The 18,652-nt window shown below is 51.4% G+C and overlaps 1 long non-coding RNA gene across 1 annotated transcript in view; it reads right to left on the bottom strand.

Annotated features, from left to right (window-relative positions):
* Nucleotides 1–9,581: 9,581 nt before the first annotated feature.
* Nucleotides 9,582–18,652, bottom strand: part of LOC138672116 (uncharacterized) — a 166,611-nt gene continuing 157,540 nt past the window's right edge. The window contains exon 3 of the long non-coding RNA XR_011319587.1: nucleotides 9,582–9,701. This is a non-coding gene — a long non-coding RNA (uncharacterized lncRNA). The remainder of the gene's footprint in view (nucleotides 9,702–18,652) is intronic.

Genomic DNA, 18,652 nt, shown 5'->3' with positions numbered 1-18,652 from the left:
AAGAAATAGTACCATATCATTTTGGATGGCGGTATTACATAGTAGTGTACCACCACGACCAAGATATCTGAAATTCCAAAAATAGAAATGAACATAAGAGAAAAAATGGAGTATGGAATCAATAAGTTAAAAAGGCACAAATTTTATTATAATATAAATAAATCCTCATAAGCGGAAATAGAACAAGACCAGCACCAAAGGAATGGAGTCACGTGCAGTACATGCAACAATGCCACTATATATATATATATTTATATATATATATATATATATATATATATACAGTGCCTACAAGTAGTATTCAACCCCCTGCAGATTTAGCAGGTTTAATAAGATGCAAATAAGTTAGAGCTTTCAAACTTCAAACAAGAGCAGGATTTATTAACAGATGCATAAATCTTACAAACCAAAAAGTTTTGTTGCTCAGTTACATTTTTATAAATTTTAAACATAAAAGTGTGGGTCAATTATTATTCAACCCCTAGGTTTAATATTTTGTGGAATAACCTTTGTTTGCAATTACAGCTAATAATCGTCTTTTATAAGACCTGATCAGGCCGGCACAGGTCTCTGGAGTTATCTTGGCCCACTCCTCCATGCAGATCTTCTCCAAGTTATCTAGGTTCTTTGGGTGTCTCATGTGGACTTTAATCTTGAGCTCCTTTCACAAGTTTTCAATTGGGTTAAGGTCAAGAGACTGACTAGGCCACTGCAACACCTTGATTTTTTGCCTCTTGAACCAGGCCTTGGTTTTCTTGGCTGTGTGCTTTGGGCCGTTGTCTTGTTGGAAGATGAAATGACGACCCATCTTAAGATCCTTGATGAAGGAGCGGAGGTTCTTGGCCAAAATCTCCAGGTAGGCCGTGCTATCCATCTTCCCATGGATGCGGACCAGATGGCCAGGCCCCTTGGCTGAGAAACAGCCCCACAGCATGATGCTGCCACCACCATGCTTGACTGTAGGGATGGTATTCTTGAGGTCGTATGCAGTGCCATCCAGTCTCCAAACGTCACGTGTGTGGTTGGCACCAAAGATCTCGATCTTGGTCACATCAGACCAGAGAACCTTGAACCAGTCAGTCTCAGAGTCCTCCAAGTGATCATGAGCAAACTGTAGACGAGCCTTGACATGACGCTTTGAAAGTAAAGGTACCTTACGGGCTCGTCTGGAATGGAGACCATTGCTGTGGAGTACGTTACTTATGGTATTGATCTTCCCGGAGCTCCTTCCTTATTGTCCTTGGGTTAGCCTTGAGTCTTCGGACAAGCCTGGCCTCGGCACGGGAGTAAACTTTCAAAGGCTGTCCAGGCCGTGGAAGGCTAACAGTAGTTCCATAAGCCTTCCACTTCCGGATGATGCTCCCAACAGTGGAGACAGGTAGGCCCAACTCCTTGGAAAGGGTTTTGTACCCCTTGCCAGCCTTGTGACCCTCCACGATCTTGTCTCTGATGGCCTTGGAATGCTCCTTTGTCTTTCCCATCTTGACCATGTATGAGTGCTGTTCACAAGTTTGGGGAGGGTCTTAAATAGTCAGAAAAGGCTGGAAAAAGAGATAATTAATCCAAACATGTGAAGCTCATTGTTCTTTGTGCCTGAACTACTTCTTAATACTTTAGGGGAACCAAACAGAATTCTGGTGGGTTGAGGGGTTGAATAATAAATGACCCTCTGAAAAGACTTTTCACAATTTAAAAAAAAAATAAACAAAGAAATAACATTCTTTTTTGCTGCAGTGCATTTCACACTTCCAGGCTGATCTACAGTCCAAATGTCACAATGCCAAGTTAATTCCAAATGTGTAAACCTGCTAAATCTGCAGGGGGTTGAATACTACTTGTGGGCACTGTATATATACACATACATACCACATGCATAAAAGCAAGGCAAATTGTAGGAGACAAATATGGAAAGTGCAGCCTGATATGATATAAACAGAGTAATAGTCATAAGGAAACCAATAATTATATCACAGTAAAAGATACAAAACATACAGGTGCAGCTTACCAAGATAGAAGCACGGACCACAAGTCAGATGATAAATACCCCAACGTACCTTTCACATCCACACAGGATGCTTTCTCAAGGGGAAGTGCAAGACTAGGGCAGCAAGGACCTTAAGTATCCCTGGGAACTTCTTTTCCCATACAGGATGAAAGCTCACAAACACCTGCTCTAGGGGATTCTTAGAGCTCCTTAAATAATGAACCAAGACTCTTTGAGACTTTTCTTGAAGTAGAAATTGAGAATTTACAGACTTCTTGTCAGGTCCGAGCATTCCTAGATGAACAGTTTTGTGGAAAGTGGATTGATCGTCATGGGCCAGTTGAATGGCCACCAAGGTCTCCCGATCTGACCCCCTTAGACATTTATCTTTGGGGTCATCTGAAGGCAATTGTCTATGCTGTGAATATACAAGATGTGCAGCATCAGAAACAATGGATGCTGGAAGCCTGTGCTAGCATTTCTTCTGCAGTGTTACTATCAGTGTGTCAAGAGTGGGAGAAGAGGGTTGCATTGACAATCCAACACACGGGCAGCACTTTGAACACATTTTATAAGAGGTCATAAACTTGTAAATAACTTATGAAAGAATAAAGTTACGTTAAAACTAAGAACACCGTTGTTTTTCTTGTGAAATTCTCAATACGTTTAATGTGTTACATGACCCTCTTCCCATTGGAAAAAATAAAGTTAGATCCAAAATGGGGAAACATCGGTAACATTTGGTGAAAAGTTCAGGAATATATTTGCATTGCCACTATTTTCAGCACTTTGGCTACAATAATTTTGGTGTATCATCATCGTGTGTTAAGTGTTTGATAAGGGGAGGAGGTTTGCAGAGCTCAGATGTCCAACGTGCTTGTAAGCTGTAATTTTTTTTTTTTTCTAACTTTCTGTGTGCACATTGCGGCTAGCCAATCAGGGCACAGGAAATATCCACAATGTCCTGACACTCCGGTTTGTGTCATTGCCTGTTGAAATCAAATGTCCCTTTCCATATAAAGAAAGGACATCATGTTTTAGCGCCATTTTGACACTGTAACAGCACAAAGAGTCTGTTCCTTACGTTGGCACTGTTTATAGCTAGATTTTAGCTAGTTAGCTAGGTGGTATTTCTTAGTCAGAGAGTTTAGCTTGTTTCCAGTGTGGCTGTGAAATTGACCTTCCAGCAATATATATATATACCGTATTTTTCGGATTATAAGACGCACTTTTGTTCCCCCAAATTTTTGGAGAAAGTGGGGGAAGCGTCTTATAATCCGAATCGCTGTTCTGTGCTGTAGAGGGGGGGGGCAGCTCTGGAGTGGTGTCAGGGGGCTGGAGTGGGCTGGCTGCAGGCTGCAAAGACAGCAGGAGGTTCTGTGCTTCCTCTCATTAGCCTCATGTAATATTCCCTGCACCTGCTGTCCATCACCTCAGTGCTGAAGCTGCACGAGTTGATTCACAAGGGGAGCAGCGAATATTACCTGTGCTTGCATCTCCCCCCCTTCCCATCATGGCTATGGCCCCCCTGTCACTCTTATATGCCCCCCTGTGCTGCTGGTAGGCACATGATAATATAACAAACACTTAACTCACCTTCAGATGATGGCTCCGTGCTCACAGCTCCTTGGTTGCTTCCTGGGTCTGTGCTGACATCTGACCATGTGATCGGCACAGCACAGTGATGACATCACTGTTTGCCCAGGTCACATGATCCGATGCCTGGGAAACAGGAAGCACAACTGAGGAGTTGTGAGCATGGAGCCATCATCAGAAGGTGAGTTAAGTGTTTGTTATCATGTGTCTGCCAGCAGCACAGGGGGCGCATGTGCCTGCCAGCAGCATGGGGGGCATGTGCCTGCCAGCAGCACGGGGGGCATGTGTGGGGCATGTGCCTGCCAGCAGCATGGGGGGGCATGTGCCTACCAGCAGCACGAGGGGCATGTGTCTGCCAGCAGCACAGGGGGGGCATGTGTCTGCCAGCAGTACAGGGGGGCATGTGTCTGCCAGCAGTACAGGGGGGCATGTGTCTGCCAGCAGTACAGGGGCGCATGTGTCTACCAGCAGCACGGGGGGGCATGTGTCTGCCAGCAGCACAGGGGGGGCATGTGACTGCCACAGCACAGGGGCATGTGTCTACCAGCAACACAGGGGGGCATGTGTCTGTCAGCAGCACGGGGGCATGTGTCTGCCAGCAGCACAGGGGGGCATGTGTCTGCCAGCAGCACAGGGGGGGCATGTGACTGCCACGGCACGGGGGCATGTGTCTGCCAGCAGCACAGGGGGGCATGTGTCTGCCAGCAACACAGGAGGGCATGTGTCTGCCAGCAGCACGGGGGCATGTGTCTGCCAGCAGTACAGGGGGGCATGTGTCTGCCAGCAGCACAGGGGGGGCATGTGTCTGCCAGCAGCACAGGGGGGCATGTGTCTGCCAGCAGTACAGGGGGGCATGTGTCTGCCAGCAGTACAAGGGGGCATCTGTCTGCCAGCAGTACAGGGGGGACATGTGTCTGCCAGCAGCACAGGGGGGCATGTGTCTGCCAGCAGCACAGGGGGGCATGTGTCTGCCAGAAGCACAGGGGGTAATGTGTCAATGTGTCTGCCAGCAGCACGGGGGGGGGCATGTGTCTGCCAGCAGCACAGGGGGTAATGTGTCTGCCAGCAGCATGGGGGGGGGCATATGTCTTCCAGCAGCATGGGGGGGCATGTGTCTGCCAGCAGCACAGCGGGGCATGTGTCTGCCAGCAGTACAGGGGGGCATGTGTCTGCCAGCAGCACAGGGGGGGCATGTGTCTGCCAGCAGCACAGGGGGGGCATGTGTCTGCCAGCAGTACAAGGGGGCATGTGTTTGCCAGCAGCACAGGGGGGGCATGTGACTGCCAGCAGTACAGGTGGGGCATGTGTCTGCCAGCAGTACAGGGGGGCATGTGTCTGTAAGCAGTACAAGGGGGCATGTGTCTGCCAGCAGTACAGGGTGGCATGTGTTTGCCAGTAGCACAGGGGGGCATGTGTCTGCCAGCAATACAGGGGGGCATGTGTCTGCCAGCAGTACAAGGGGGCATGTGTCTGCCAGCAGCACAGGGGGGCATGTGTCTGCCAGCAGCACAGGGGGGACATTTGTCTGCCAGCAACACTGGGGGGCAGGTGTCTTCCAGCAGCACAGGGGGGGCATGTGTATGCCAGGGGGTCATGTGTCTGCCAGCAGCACGGGGATCATGTGTCTGCCAGCAGCAAAGGGGGGGCATGTGTCTGCCAGCAGCATGGGGGACGGCATGTGTCTGCCAGCAGTACAAGGGGGCATGTGTCTGCCAGCAGTACAGGGGGGCATGTGTCTGCCTGCAGCACAGGGGGGGCATATGTCTGCCAGCAGCACGGGGTCGGGGCCCATGTGTCTGCCAGCAGCACAGAGGGGGCATGTGTCTGCCAGCAGCAAGGGGGGATGTGTCTGCCAGCAGCACAGGGGGTAATGTGTCTGCCAGCAGCACTGGGGGGCATGTGTCTGCCAGCAGCACAGGGGGGGCATGTGCCTGCCAGCAGTATAGGGGGGCATGTGTCTGCCAGCAGCACAGGGGGGCATGTGTCTGCCAGCAGCACAGGGGGGGCATGTGCCTGCCAGCAGTACAGGGGGGCATGTGTCTGCCAGCAGCACAGGGGGGCATGTGTCTGCCAGCAGTACAAGGGGGCATGTGTTTGCCAGCAGCACAGGGGGGCATGTGACTGCCAGCAGTACAGGGGGGGCATGTGTCTGCCAGCAGTACAGGGGGGCATGTGTCTGTAAGCAGCACAAGGGGGCATGTGTCTGCCAGCAGTACAGGGGGGGGCATGTGTCTGTCAGCAGCACAGAGGGGCATGTGTCTGCCAGCAGTACAGGGGGGCATGTGTCTGCCAGCAGTACAAGGGGGCATGTGTCTGCCAGCAGCACAGGGTGGCATGTGTCTGCCAGCAGCACAGGTAGGGGGGATTTGTCTGCCAGCAACACTGGGGGGCATGTGTCTGCCAGCAGCACAGGGGGGGCATGTGTCTGCCAGCAGCACAGGGGGTCATGTGTCTGCCAGCAGCACGGGGATCATGTGTCTGCCAGCAGCACAGGGTGGGCATGTCTGCCAGCAGCAAAGGGGGGGCATGTGTCTGCCAGCAGCATGGGGGACGGCATGTGTCTGCCAGCAGTACAAGGGGGCATGTGTCTGCCAGCAGTACAGGGGGGCATGTGTCTGCCAGCAGCATGGGGTGGGGGCATGTGTCTGCCAGCAGCACAGAGGGGGCATGTGTCTGCCAGCAGCATGGGGGCATGTGTCTGCCAGCAGCACAGGGGGGCATGTGTCTGCCAGCAGCACAGGGGGGGGCATTTGTCTGCCATCAACACTGGGGGGCAGGTGTCTTCCAGCAGCACAGGGGGGGCATGTGTATGCCAGGGGGTCATGTGTCTGCCAGCAGCACGGGGATCATGTGTCTGCCAGCAGCAAAGGGGGGGCATGTGTCTGCCAGCAGCATGGGGGACGGCATGTGTCTGCCAGCAGTACAAGGGGGCATGTGTCTGCCAGCAGTACAGGGGGGCATGTGTCTGCCTGCAGCACAGGGGGGGCATATGTCTGCCAGCAGCACGGGGTCGGGGCCCATGTGTCTGCCAGCAGCACAGAGGGGGCATGTGTCTGCCAGCAGCAAGGGGGAATGTGTCTGCCAGCAGCACAGGGGGTAATGTGTCTGCCAGCAGCACTGGGGGGGCATGTGTCTGCCAGCAGCACAGGGGGGCATGTGTCTGTAAGCAGCACAAGGGGGCATGTGTCTGCCAGCAGTACAGGGGGGGGCATGTGTCTGTCAGCAGCACAGAGGGGCATGTGTCTGCCAGCAGTACAGGGGGGCATGTGTCTGCCAGCAGTACAAGGGGGCATGTGTCTGCCAGCAGCACAGGGTGGCATGTGTCTGCCAGCAGCACAGGTAGGGGGGATTTGTCTGCCAGCAACACTGGGGGGCATGTGTCTGCCAGCAGCACAGGGGGGGCATGTGTCTGCCAGCAGCACAGGGGGTCATGTGTCTGCCAGCAGCACGGGGATCATGTGTCTGCCAGCAGCACAGGGTGGGCATGTCTGCCAGCAGCAAAGGGGGGGCATGTGTCTGCCAGCAGCATGGGGGACGGCATGTGTCTGCCAGCAGTACAGGGGGGCATGTGTCTGCCAGCAGCATGGGGTGGGGGCATGTGTCTGCCAGCAGCACAGAGGGGGCATGTGTCTGCCAGCAGCATGGGGGGATGTGTCTGCCAGCAGCACAGGGGGGCATGTGTCTGCCAGCAGCACGGGGGGCATGTGTCTGCCAGCAGCACAGGGGGGCATGTATCTGCCAGCAGCACAGGGGGGGGCATGTGTCTGCCAGCAGTACAAGGGGCATGTGTCTGCCAGCAGTACAGGGGGGCACGTATCTGCCAGCAGCACGGGGGGGCATGTGTCTGCCAGCAGCACAGGGGGGCATGTGTCTGCCAGCAGCACAAGGGGGCATATTCCTGCCAGCACAGGGGAGCATATTGTGACTGGGGGGCATGTGCCTGCCAGCACAGGGGGGCATATAGTGACCCAAGAGGGCATGTGCCTGCCATCAGCATAGGGGGGCATATAGTGAACCAGGGGGCATGTGCCTGCCAGCAGCACAGGGGGGCATATAGTGAATCAGGGGGGCATGTGCCTGCCAGCAGCACAGGGGAGCATATAGCGAACCAGGGGGGCATGTGCCTTCCAGCAGCACAGGGGGGCATGTCCCTCCCAGCAGCACAAGGAGACATATTGTGACCAGGGGGGCATGTGCCTGCCAGTACAAGGGGGCATATAGTGACCCAGGGGGGGCATGTGCCTGCCAGCAGCACAGGGGGCATATAGTGACCCATGGGGGGCATGTGTCTGCCAGCAGCACAGGGGACATATAGTGACCAGGGGGGCATGTGACTGACAGCAGCACAGGGGGGCATGTGCCAGCACAAGGATGGGGGTTATATAGATACCAGGATGAGGGACATATGATTTGTAAGACGGACACTAGAATTATAAGACAGACCCCCATTTAACATAAAAAAATATTTTTTTCTCTTTTTCTTCACCAAATTTGGGGGTGCGTCTTGTAATCAGGTGCGTCTTATAAAGCAAAAAGTACGGTATATATATATATATATATATATATATATATATATATATATATATATATATATATATTCCCAATACTTAGGTCCACAGATAAAGGCAGCAGGGCTAATGTCAATCAAGTGTGTTGTGCACTGTTTCTATTGTGCTCCATGCACGAGTATACCATTCTAAATGTTATTTTTTCACTAGCTAAATGTGAAACAGCAGGCCATATTCAAACCTTATCATTTAGTGGTGTGGTAACACTGTTCTGTAACTTGAGCTGTTGTTCCATGAAAAAGTTTTTTGGAGGGCAGTTGCTACCGTGATACAGCATGCCATACCGCACCTTGTTATTTAGTGTCGGTGAAATTTCACAGTCTGCATAGCTCATGCACATGAAAAAATATGTATATTTTCTGTTGGTAAACATGATACAGCATGCCACATCCCAAGATGTAATGTTTTGGGTTTGAAATTAAGCTGTCTGCAGACCTCAAGCACATAAAAAAAATACTTTTTTCTGTTGCTAAACGTGATACAACCCGCCATATCCCACATTGTATTTTTGTGGCAGTGAAATTGTTATGTGTGCAGAGCTTTTGCACAACAAACTACAACATTTTTGGGGTTTTACAAACGTGATACAGCTGGCTAAATCCAATTTTGAAATTGTTGGGCCATATCTTCTAGGTTAAACAGGCATCACCCACACTTTAAAAAAAACTTCTTGTCGCTAACATCATACAGTAGGGGACATCTCACTTTCAAATTGTTTGTAGCATCTAGTCTATGTTATAGAGGCCTCATCCAGAAGCCCCCCAAAAATAATTGTGCTACTAACCTCATACAGTAGGGGAGATCTAATTTTAAAATTGTTTGGAGCATATCTTCTTTGCCACACAGGCCTCATCCACACTCAAACAATTCTTTCTTCTGTGACTAATGTGATTCAGCATGCCATATTTCACCTTATCATTTACTGCCTCTGAAATTTAGCTGCTTTCAGAGCTGGTGCAGAGTTTAAAATCTAATTTTTTGGTTGCTAATACTGTTCTTCTACCAAACTATTTGAGCAACATGACTGGGAAAAAGCAAGGATGGGGAATCATGCATACAAGGACAGTGATTGGGAGCCATGCATACAAGAACAGGGATGAGGAGGCCATGCATACCCGGCTTATACTCGAGTTAATAAGTTTTACCAGTGTTTCGTGGCAAAATTAGGTGCCTCGGCTCATTTTTGAGTTGACTTATACACAAATATATACGGTAATTGCATACATTATAATGTTACCTATACATTTTGTTTATCTCCTAGCATTCATCCTCGCATTCATTTTTTTCATTTCCAGCAGGGGCCAAATGTAACAAGCGCATGAAGCAAAACACCACTTCTTAGTCACATTGTTTATTGCCTCCTACTGTGCAGTGTAGCTTATCTTTTATTCTTGAAAAATAAGCTGATCTGCAGTACCATGAAACAGTGAAAAGTGTGAAGTTGAGGCGTTTACAGCATGTGTGTAAACTGTGCATATCTGGTTACCAATATGATCTACATAAGGTAGTTAACTTCTTCACGACCTTTAACATAAGTGATAGCGGAGCTCCATCTGTACAAAAACAAAAAAAGTACACATATTTGGTATTGCCACATCTATAAAACTACCACACTAGATAACCACCTCAGTGAATAATGTGGAAATAAAAAATAAAAAACATCATACCACAGTACAAAAAGTTGAATAAATATGATCAAAAACTCTTATGTAAATAAGTGATATAAATGAAAACGTCATCCTGTCCCTCAAAAAATAAGCCACCATCAGTGGACAAATATAAAAAAAGCTATAGTTCTCATAATATAGTAATGCAGAAACAATTATTTTTTTGTATAATAATTCTTATTGCGTAAAAGCGGCAAGACATAAAAAAATTATATAAATGTGGTATTGCTGTAATCGTATTGACCAGAAGAATAAAGCTTCCTTATCAATTTTACTATATGGAGCATGGTATTTTAAAAAAGCAAAAAAACTATTCCTGCAATTCTAGTTTTTGTTTATTCAAACTCCAAGAATTTGGTGATGTGTTGCAAACATTAAAAACAATATAAATCTTGTTTTGTTGTAATCGCACCAACGTGAAGAAGAAAGTCATCTTATCACTTATACCACACGGTGAATGGCGTAAAAAAATAAATAGAACAAATTATTGATCTGCTGTTGATTTATTTCTTCTGCATCCCAAAGATTGCAGTAAGCTCAGATCATATTTATCCTGTACTCTATGCTGAGGGCATATATCGGGGTTTTCATGAAAATCTTTTCAATACGTGATTCAAACGGAGCCTCCAGTGGAAGATTCCCTCTAATGAGGCAGATGTAGGCACTGTAGATGCCTTCTGACCTATGATCCGGCCATGCTCGTCTTTCTACGAGTGCATAAAGTGCCGTCGGCCACAGTTTTGTGCACCCTTGAACAAAGGCTAGACAAAGTTGAGAGTATCTCTGCTACCTCAATATAGTGAATGGAACCTTTGATGGTTTAATCAACATCACGTCATTAGGAGATTTAGTTGGAAACCCCAATGTAAGTGCTCAGCGTAGAACGCAGAATAAATGTGATCCAAAATGTTATGTAAAATGTTCCCCATAAAAGCATGAACTCAATCCACAAATAAAGCAAGTCCCCACTCAGGTTTGCAATCTGTCAATGGAAATATAGGGGCTTCCTTTTACTGGTAACTAGTGTTGAGCGATACCTTCCGATATCGGAAAGTATCAGTATCGGTTGGGATCGGCCGATATTCAAAAAATATCGGATATCGCCGATACCGATACCCGATCCCAATGCAAGTCAATGGGACCAAAATATCGGAATTAAAATAAACCATTTCTTTCCTTGTAGGTTCATTCTACATCAAGGAAAACAACTAAGAATAATGTAGGATGTATTGTGGGAGGTGGCGGAGACATTAAAGGCAATGAGGTTTAGCCCAATCAAATAGAATAGCATGTTTTTTTTTTTTTTAAAGACGTTCGGAGTGAAAAAGATATTGAGTATGTAAATTTTTTTTTATTTTGTCAGATATTGATGTTTCACTATTCCACGCCCTTCCCCTTCTTTTTTTTCCTTTTTTTTTTTACTTTTCCCACACTTTCATCTTCATCATCATCAGCATCTTTGACATCAACTTCTTCTTCACCTTATTCATCTTCTTCTTCATCTTCTACCTATTTTTTTTTTTTATTACATTCTTCATATTCATTTTATTCAACTATTATTATTCTTCCTATTCTACATATTCTTTTTATTCCACTGTTATTATTCTTCCTATTCTACTTCTTCATCATATTCTCATTTGTGACAGGCATTCCCGTAGTTGTTATCTATAAAAGTTGGAAGATTACACCTTCCGTTCTGCCAGTCACAAAAGTTACATTTGTCCGCGTTCAGTTTGGCCTGCAGCATCAGGCTTTATCCAGGGGCACCACGAGAAGGAACGGACTCACCCCCATACACTGCTTAGTCTTCTTCTGCATATAATTTAGATAATATCTTTTGCTCTGATATTAAGTCTTATGCTTAATGTTCTTCTGCTCTTTGTTCTGCAGCCTCTTGTTCTTCTGCTTCTCGGTCTTCCATGTCGTCGTCTCCAGGGTCGTCGTCTCCAGTGTCGTCATCTCCGCCGTCGTCGTCTCAGCCGTCGTCGTCTCCGCCGTCGTCGTCTCCGCCGTCGTCATCGGGGTGGTCTTCCAGGTCGTCGTCGTCGTCATCGGGGTGGTCTTCCGGGTCGTCGTCATCGGGGTGGTCTTCCGGGTCGTCGACTTTAGGGTCTTAAACTTGGAAATGTAGCAGAAGGTACAAGAAGGCTGAGAAAATGCCAAGAACCAGCTGATGGAACTGGAACTCGGATGGCTACCCGAAGGTTCAAGAGCCTATGGAACTACCGAGGACCAGCTGACGTTACTGGAACCCGGTTACTAAGCAGGAGGTACCCGTGCTAAAAAGCACTACCAAGGACCGCCTGGCGTTGGCGGAACTCGGATACCCAGAAGGAGGCACCTAAGCCAAAGGCTCTGCCCGGAACCAGCTGACGTTACTGGAACCAGGATGGGGAGCCGAAGGTACAAGAGCAAAAGACACTGCCGAGAACCAGCTGACGGTACTGGAACCCGGATGGGTAGCCGAAGGTCCAAGAGCCAATGGAACTACCGAGGACCAGCTGATGTTACTGGAACCCGGTTACTAAGCAGGAGGTACCAGTGCCTGAAAGCACTACCAAGGACCACCTGACGTTGGTGGAACTTGGATACCCAGAAGGAGGCACCTAAGCCAAAGGCTCTGCCCGGAACCAGCTGACGGTACTGCAACCAGGATGGGGAGCAGAAGGTACAAGAGCAAAAGACACTGCCGAGAACCAGCTGACGGTGCTGGAACCAGGTGGTGGACCCGAAGGCCCACAGGAGAGGAGAGAACAGCTAGGCCGCGAGGCAGCCGCTGTTACCGAACCCCAACAGTCCTACAGGGGGAGCTGGGCCTACTGGCACTACAGAACCAGCCTTGACTACCAGTTCACGCAGCCCACATAGGAAGCTCCTAAACTGGAGGCACCCTGGAGTTGGCTAACCCGACCGCACCACGACGGGGCAAGCATAGGCGTCTCAGTGAGCTTGACACAACCCGGAAACAGCTGACGGTGCTGAAACCAGGCTTGGCACGAGGGAGTACCTGTGTCAAAAACACTGCCGAGAACCAGCTGGCGTTGCTGGAACCCAGATGCGTTGCCCCAGTGTGCAAGAGCCAATGGCACGAAAGAGGACCAGCTGGCGGTGCTGGAACCCGGTTACTAAGCTGTAGGTGCCCGCGCTTAAAAGCACTACCAAGGACCGCCTGACGTTGGCGGAACTCGGATACCCAGGAGGAGGCACCTAAGCCAAAGGCTTGGCCTGGAACCAGCTGACGGTGCTGGAACCAGGTGGTGGACCCCAAGGCCCACAGGAGAGGAGAGAACAGCTAGGCCGTGAGGCAGCCGCAGTTACCGAACCCCAACATTCCTACAGGGGGAGCTGGGCCTACTGGCACTACAGAACCAGCCTTGACTACCAGTTCACGCAGCCCACATAGGAAGCTCCTAAACTGGAGGCACCCTGGAGTTGGCTAACCCGACCGCACCACGACGGGGCAAGCATAGGCGTCTCAGTGAGCTTGACACAACCCGGAAACAGCTGACGGTGCTGAAACCAGGCTTGGCACGAGGGAGTACCTGTGTCAAAAACACTGCCGAGAACCAGCTGGCGTTGCTGGAACCCAGATGCGTTGCCCCAGTGTGCAAGAGCCAATGGCACGACCGAGGACCAGCTGGCGGTGCTGGAACCCGGTTACTAAGCTGTAGGTGCCCGCGCTTAAAAGCACTACCAAGGACCGCCTGACGTTGGCGGAACTCGGATACCCAGGAGGAGGCACCTAAGCCAAAGGCTCGGCCCGGAACCAGCTGACGGTGCTGGAACCAGGTGGTGGACCCCAAGGCCCACAGGAGAGGAGAGAACAGCTAGGCCGTGAGGCAGCCGCAGTTACCGAACCCCAACAGTCCTACAGGGGGAGCTGGGCCTACTGGCACTACAGAACCAGCCTTGACTACCAGTTCACGCAGCCCACATAGGAAGCTCCTAAACTGCAGGCACCCTGGAGTTGGCTAACCCGACCGCACCACGACGGGGCAAGCATAGGCATCTCAGTGAGCTTGACACAACCCGGAAACAGCTGACGGTGCTGAAACCAGGCTTGGCACGAGGGAGTACCTGTGTCAAAAACACTGCCGAGAACCAGCTGGCGTTGCTGGAACCCAGATGCGTTGCCCCAGTGTGCAAGAGCCAATGGCACGACCGAGGACCAGCTGGCGGTGCTGGAACCCGGTTACTAAGCTGTAGGTGCCCGCGCTTAAAACCACTACCAAGGACCGCCTGACGTTGGCGGAACTCGGATACCCAGGAGGAGGCACCTAAGCCAAAGGCTCGGCCCGGAACCAGCTGACGGTGCTGGAACCAGGTGGTGGACCCCAAGGCCCACAGGAGAGGAGAGAACAGCTAGGCCGCGAGGCAGCCGCAGTTACCGAACCCCAACAGTCCTACAGGGGGAGCTGGGCCTACTGGCACTACAGAACCAGCCTTGACTACCAGTTCACGCAGCCCACATAGGAAGCTCCTAAACTGGAGGCACCCTGGAGTTGGCTAACCCGACCGCACCACGACGGGGCAAGCATAGGCGTCTCAGTGAGCTTGACACAACCCGGAAACAGCTGACGGTGCTGAAACCAGGCTTGGCACGAGGGAGTACCTGTGTCAAAAACACTGCCGAGAACCAGCTGGCGTTGCTGGAACCCAGATGCGTTGCCCCAGTGTGCAAGAGCCAATGGCACGAAAGAGGACCAGCTGGCGGTGCTGGAACCCGGTTACTAAGCTATAGGTGCCCGCGCTTAAAAGCACTACCAAGGACCGCCTGACGTTGGCGGAACTCGGATACCCAGGAGGAGGCACCTAAGCCAAAGGCTCGGCCTGGAACCAGCTGACGGTGCTGGAACCAGGTGGTGGACCCCAAGGCCCACAGGAGAGGAGAGAACAGCTAGGCCGCGAGGCAGCCGCAGTTACCGAACCCCAACAGTCCTACAGGGGGAGCTGGGCCTACTGGCACTACAGAACCAGCCTTGACTACCAGTTCACGCAGCCCACATAGGAAGCTCCTAAACTGGAGGCACCCTGGAGTTGGCTAACCCGACCGCACCACGACGGGGCAAGCATAGGCGTCTCAGTGAGCTTGACACAACCCGGAAACAGCTGACGGTGTTGAAACCAGGCTTGGCACGAGGGAGTACCTGTGTCAAAAACACTGCCGAGAACCAGCTGGCGTTGCTGGAACCCAGATGCGTTGCCCCAGTGTGCAAGAGCCAATGGCACGACCGAGGACCAGCTGGCGGTGCTGGAACCCGGTTACTAAGCTGTAGGTGCCCGCGCTTAAAAGCACTACCAAGGACCGCCTGACGTTGGCGGAACTCGGATACCCAGGAGGAGGCACCTAAGCCAAAGGCTCGGCCCGGAACCAGATGACGGTGCTGGAACCAGGTGGTGGACCCCAAGGCCCACAGGAGAGGAGAGAACAGCTAGGCCGCGAGGCAGCCGCAGTTACCGAACCCCAACAGTCCTACAGGGGGAGCTGGGCCTACTGGCACTACAGAACCAGCCTTGACTACCAGTTCACGCAGCCCACATAGGAAGCTCCTAAACTGGAGGCACCCTGGAGTTGGCTAACCCGACCGCACCACGACGGGGCAAGCATAGGCGTCTCAGTGAGCTTGACACAACCCGGAAACAGCTGACGGTGCTGAAACCAGGCTTGGCACGAGGGAGTACCTGTGTCAAAAACACTGCCGAGAACCAGCTGGCGTTGCTGGAACCCAGATGCGTTGCCCCAGTGTGCAAGAGCCAATGGCACGAAAGAGGACCAGCTGGCGGTGCTGGAACCCGGTTACTAAGCTATAGGTGCCCGCGCTTAAAAGCACTACCAAGGACCGCCTGACGTTGGCGGAACTCGGATACCCAGGAGGAGGCACCTAAGCCAAAGGCTCGGCCTGGAACCAGCTGACGGTGCTGGAACCAGGTGGTGGACCCCAAGGCCCACAGGAGAGGAGAGAACAGCTAGGCCGCGAGGCAGCCGCAGTTACCGAACCCCAACAGTCCTACAGGGGGAGCTGGGCCTACTGGCACTACAGAACCAGCCTTGACTACCAGTTCACGCAGCCCACATAGGAAGCTCCTAAACTGGAGGCACCCTGGAGTTGGCTAACCCGACCGCACCACGACGGGGCAAGCATAGGCGTCTCAGTGAGCTTGACACAACCCGGAAACAGCTGACGGTGCTGAAACCAGGCTTGGCACGAGGGAGTACCTGTGTCAAAAACACTGCCGAGAACCAGCTGGCGTTGCTGGAACCCAGATGCGTTGCCCCAGTGTGCAAGAGCCAATGGCACGACCGAGGACCAGCTGGCGGTGCTGGAACCCGGTTACTAAGCTGTAGGTGCCCGCGCTTAAAAGCACTACCAAGGACCGCCTGACGTTGGCGGAACTCGGATACCCAGGAGGAGGCACCTAAGCCAAAGGCTCGGCCCGGAACCAGATGACGGTGCTGGAACCAGGTGGTGGACCCCAAGGCCCACAGGAGAGGAGAGAACAGCTAGGCCGCGAGGCAGCCGCAGTTACCGAACCCCAACAGTCCTACAGGGGGAGCTGGGCCTACTGGCACTACAGAACCAGCCTTGACTACCAGTTCACGCAGCCCACATAGGAAGCTCCTAAACTGGAGGCACCCTGGAGTTGGCTAACCCGACCGCACCACGACGGGGCAAGCATAGGCGTCTCAGTGAGCTTGACACAACCCGGAAACAGCTGACGGTGCTGAAACCAGGCTTGGCACGAGGGAGTACCTGTGTCAAAAACACTGCCGAGAACCAGCTGGCGTTGCTGGAACCCAGATGCATTGCCTATTAAAGATTGTCTTCCTAGAGCCCCAACTAGCGGTGTTGGAGCTACGGGTAAGCAGGGGGAGCAGAGTGTAGGCCGAAGCCTGCACTGGAGGCAGCTTTGTGTCTGCGTTGCGTTTGCAGGACACTTTGCCGGCTACACAGTGGGGGAACAGCTGGCGTTGCTGAACCCCACTAACACAATTGCGTGTGTTTTCTCTGTGCAGCTAGCACTTGCGGTCAAAAACTAGCGATGTTAGAGGCCGTGTTGAAGCAGGAGGAGGAGGAGAGGAGCAGAGTGTAGGCCGAAGCCTATTTGAACCAATTTCAAAGGAAACCTTTAACCCCCCTCAGGTGTTACAAAGTACAAGAGACACACCTTGTGCAGTATTAATGCTGCACAAGTGAAAGGTTGCTCTATTAATTTGTCTACTTGCACACGCTGAATGAAAGACGTACACAATTTAGCCCATTCTACAGTCAAACTGTAGTGGATGCGTGACTTGGCTTTTTAAGGAGACGCAGCACAGGTGTCCCAAATAACGCCTTGGTGCTTGGCGCAGCTTCCTGAGCGTTGTTATTTGCTGTACAGGAGTCTGCGCTCTTGTGTTATCCCTTGGCAATGCCCTGTTAGAGCTGCCCGTCTTATGACCTCATTTCATGTTGGCCGGTGCGGTTAACGATGGCCATAAATCCCAGACCCACAGTGCCTTTTCATAAAGTCACACTGCGGTGCTGTGATTCGTGGCCTTGAGCAGTAAATATTTTGGCCGCTCACACACGTCCTTACACCTGCTTCAGACTGGGCGGCCTCTGCTGATCCCTTCTCGCATGCCGCGGCCATGAGGCTGCACAGTCTGAAGAAGGCGGAAGGAGATGAGTTAAGACAGGTGAAGATATGCACTGCTCGTGCCCATCAATCACACACTCGCAGTCAAAATAAGACAACGAGGAGCATTGTTTCAGGCAGGGCGGACGCACAGGCGCAACAAGCCAACCAATGATGTCAGAAGACGGGAAGCGCTACCAAGGGGGGTGCTGCGTATCATTAGAAAGGAAAGTCACACCTCAGGGACAGTGGAATGGTCTCAATGAGACACATTTTGTACGTTTTGAGTTCCACGTGGGCAAGGACAAAAAGTCAGCCACCTTGTACAAATGCAGCAGTACTGCTGTACAAGGTGGCTGTTATACATAGAAACACCTGGGAGTGGGGGGCAGGCTCCCTTCAATTTCAGTTCATGTGCCTGCGTGGCGTTTGCAGGACACGTTGCCAGCTACACAGCAGGGGAACAGCTGGCGGTGCTGAACCCCACTAACACATTGGCTGGTGTTTTTCTCTGTGCAGCTAGCATGTCCGGGCAGAAACTGGCGTTGTTTGAGCCCAGGGTCAGCAGGAGGAGAGGAGCAAAGTGTAGGCCGAAGCCTGCACTGGTGGCAGCTTTTGGTCAGTTGTGCCAGCGTGGCTTGTGCTGGACACGATGCCGACTACACAGCAGGGGAACAGCTGGCGGTGCTGAACCCCACTAACACATGGTGGTGGTGGGAGACTCACTACTGAGAGGCACAGAAGCAGCCATCTGCAGACCGGACATAACTGCAAGAGAAGTATGCTGCCTTCCAGGTGCGATGATCAAGGATGTGACCGATAGGATACCAAAGCTCTTCAGCTCCAAGGACGTCCACCCATTTCTTCTGATACATGTTGGCACCAATGACACGGCAAGGAAGGACCTACCGACAATCTGCAAGGACTTTGAAGAGTTGGGGAAGAAAGTAAAGGAACTGGATGCACAGGTAGTTTTTTCTTCTATCCTTCCAGTAGACGGGCATGGCACCAGGAGATGGAACAGGATCCTTGATGCAAACAACTGGCTAAGACGATGGTGCAGACAACAAGGATTTGGATTCCTGGACCACGGTGTGAATTACTGGTATGATGGACTCCTCGCCAGAGACGGACTACACCTCAACAAACCTGGGAAACACACATTCGCCAGAAGACTCGCTACACTCATCAGGAGGGCGTTAAACTAGAAGAAGAGGGGA

Source organism: Ranitomeya imitator, chromosome 3 (genome assembly GCF_032444005.1).
Source record: "Ranitomeya imitator isolate aRanImi1 chromosome 3, aRanImi1.pri, whole genome shotgun sequence".
NCBI classification, from domain to species: Eukaryota; Metazoa; Chordata; class Amphibia; order Anura; family Dendrobatidae; genus Ranitomeya; species Ranitomeya imitator.
Note: the sequence above shows the minus strand (reverse complement) of the source record. Positions and strands in the feature narration are given on the sequence as shown.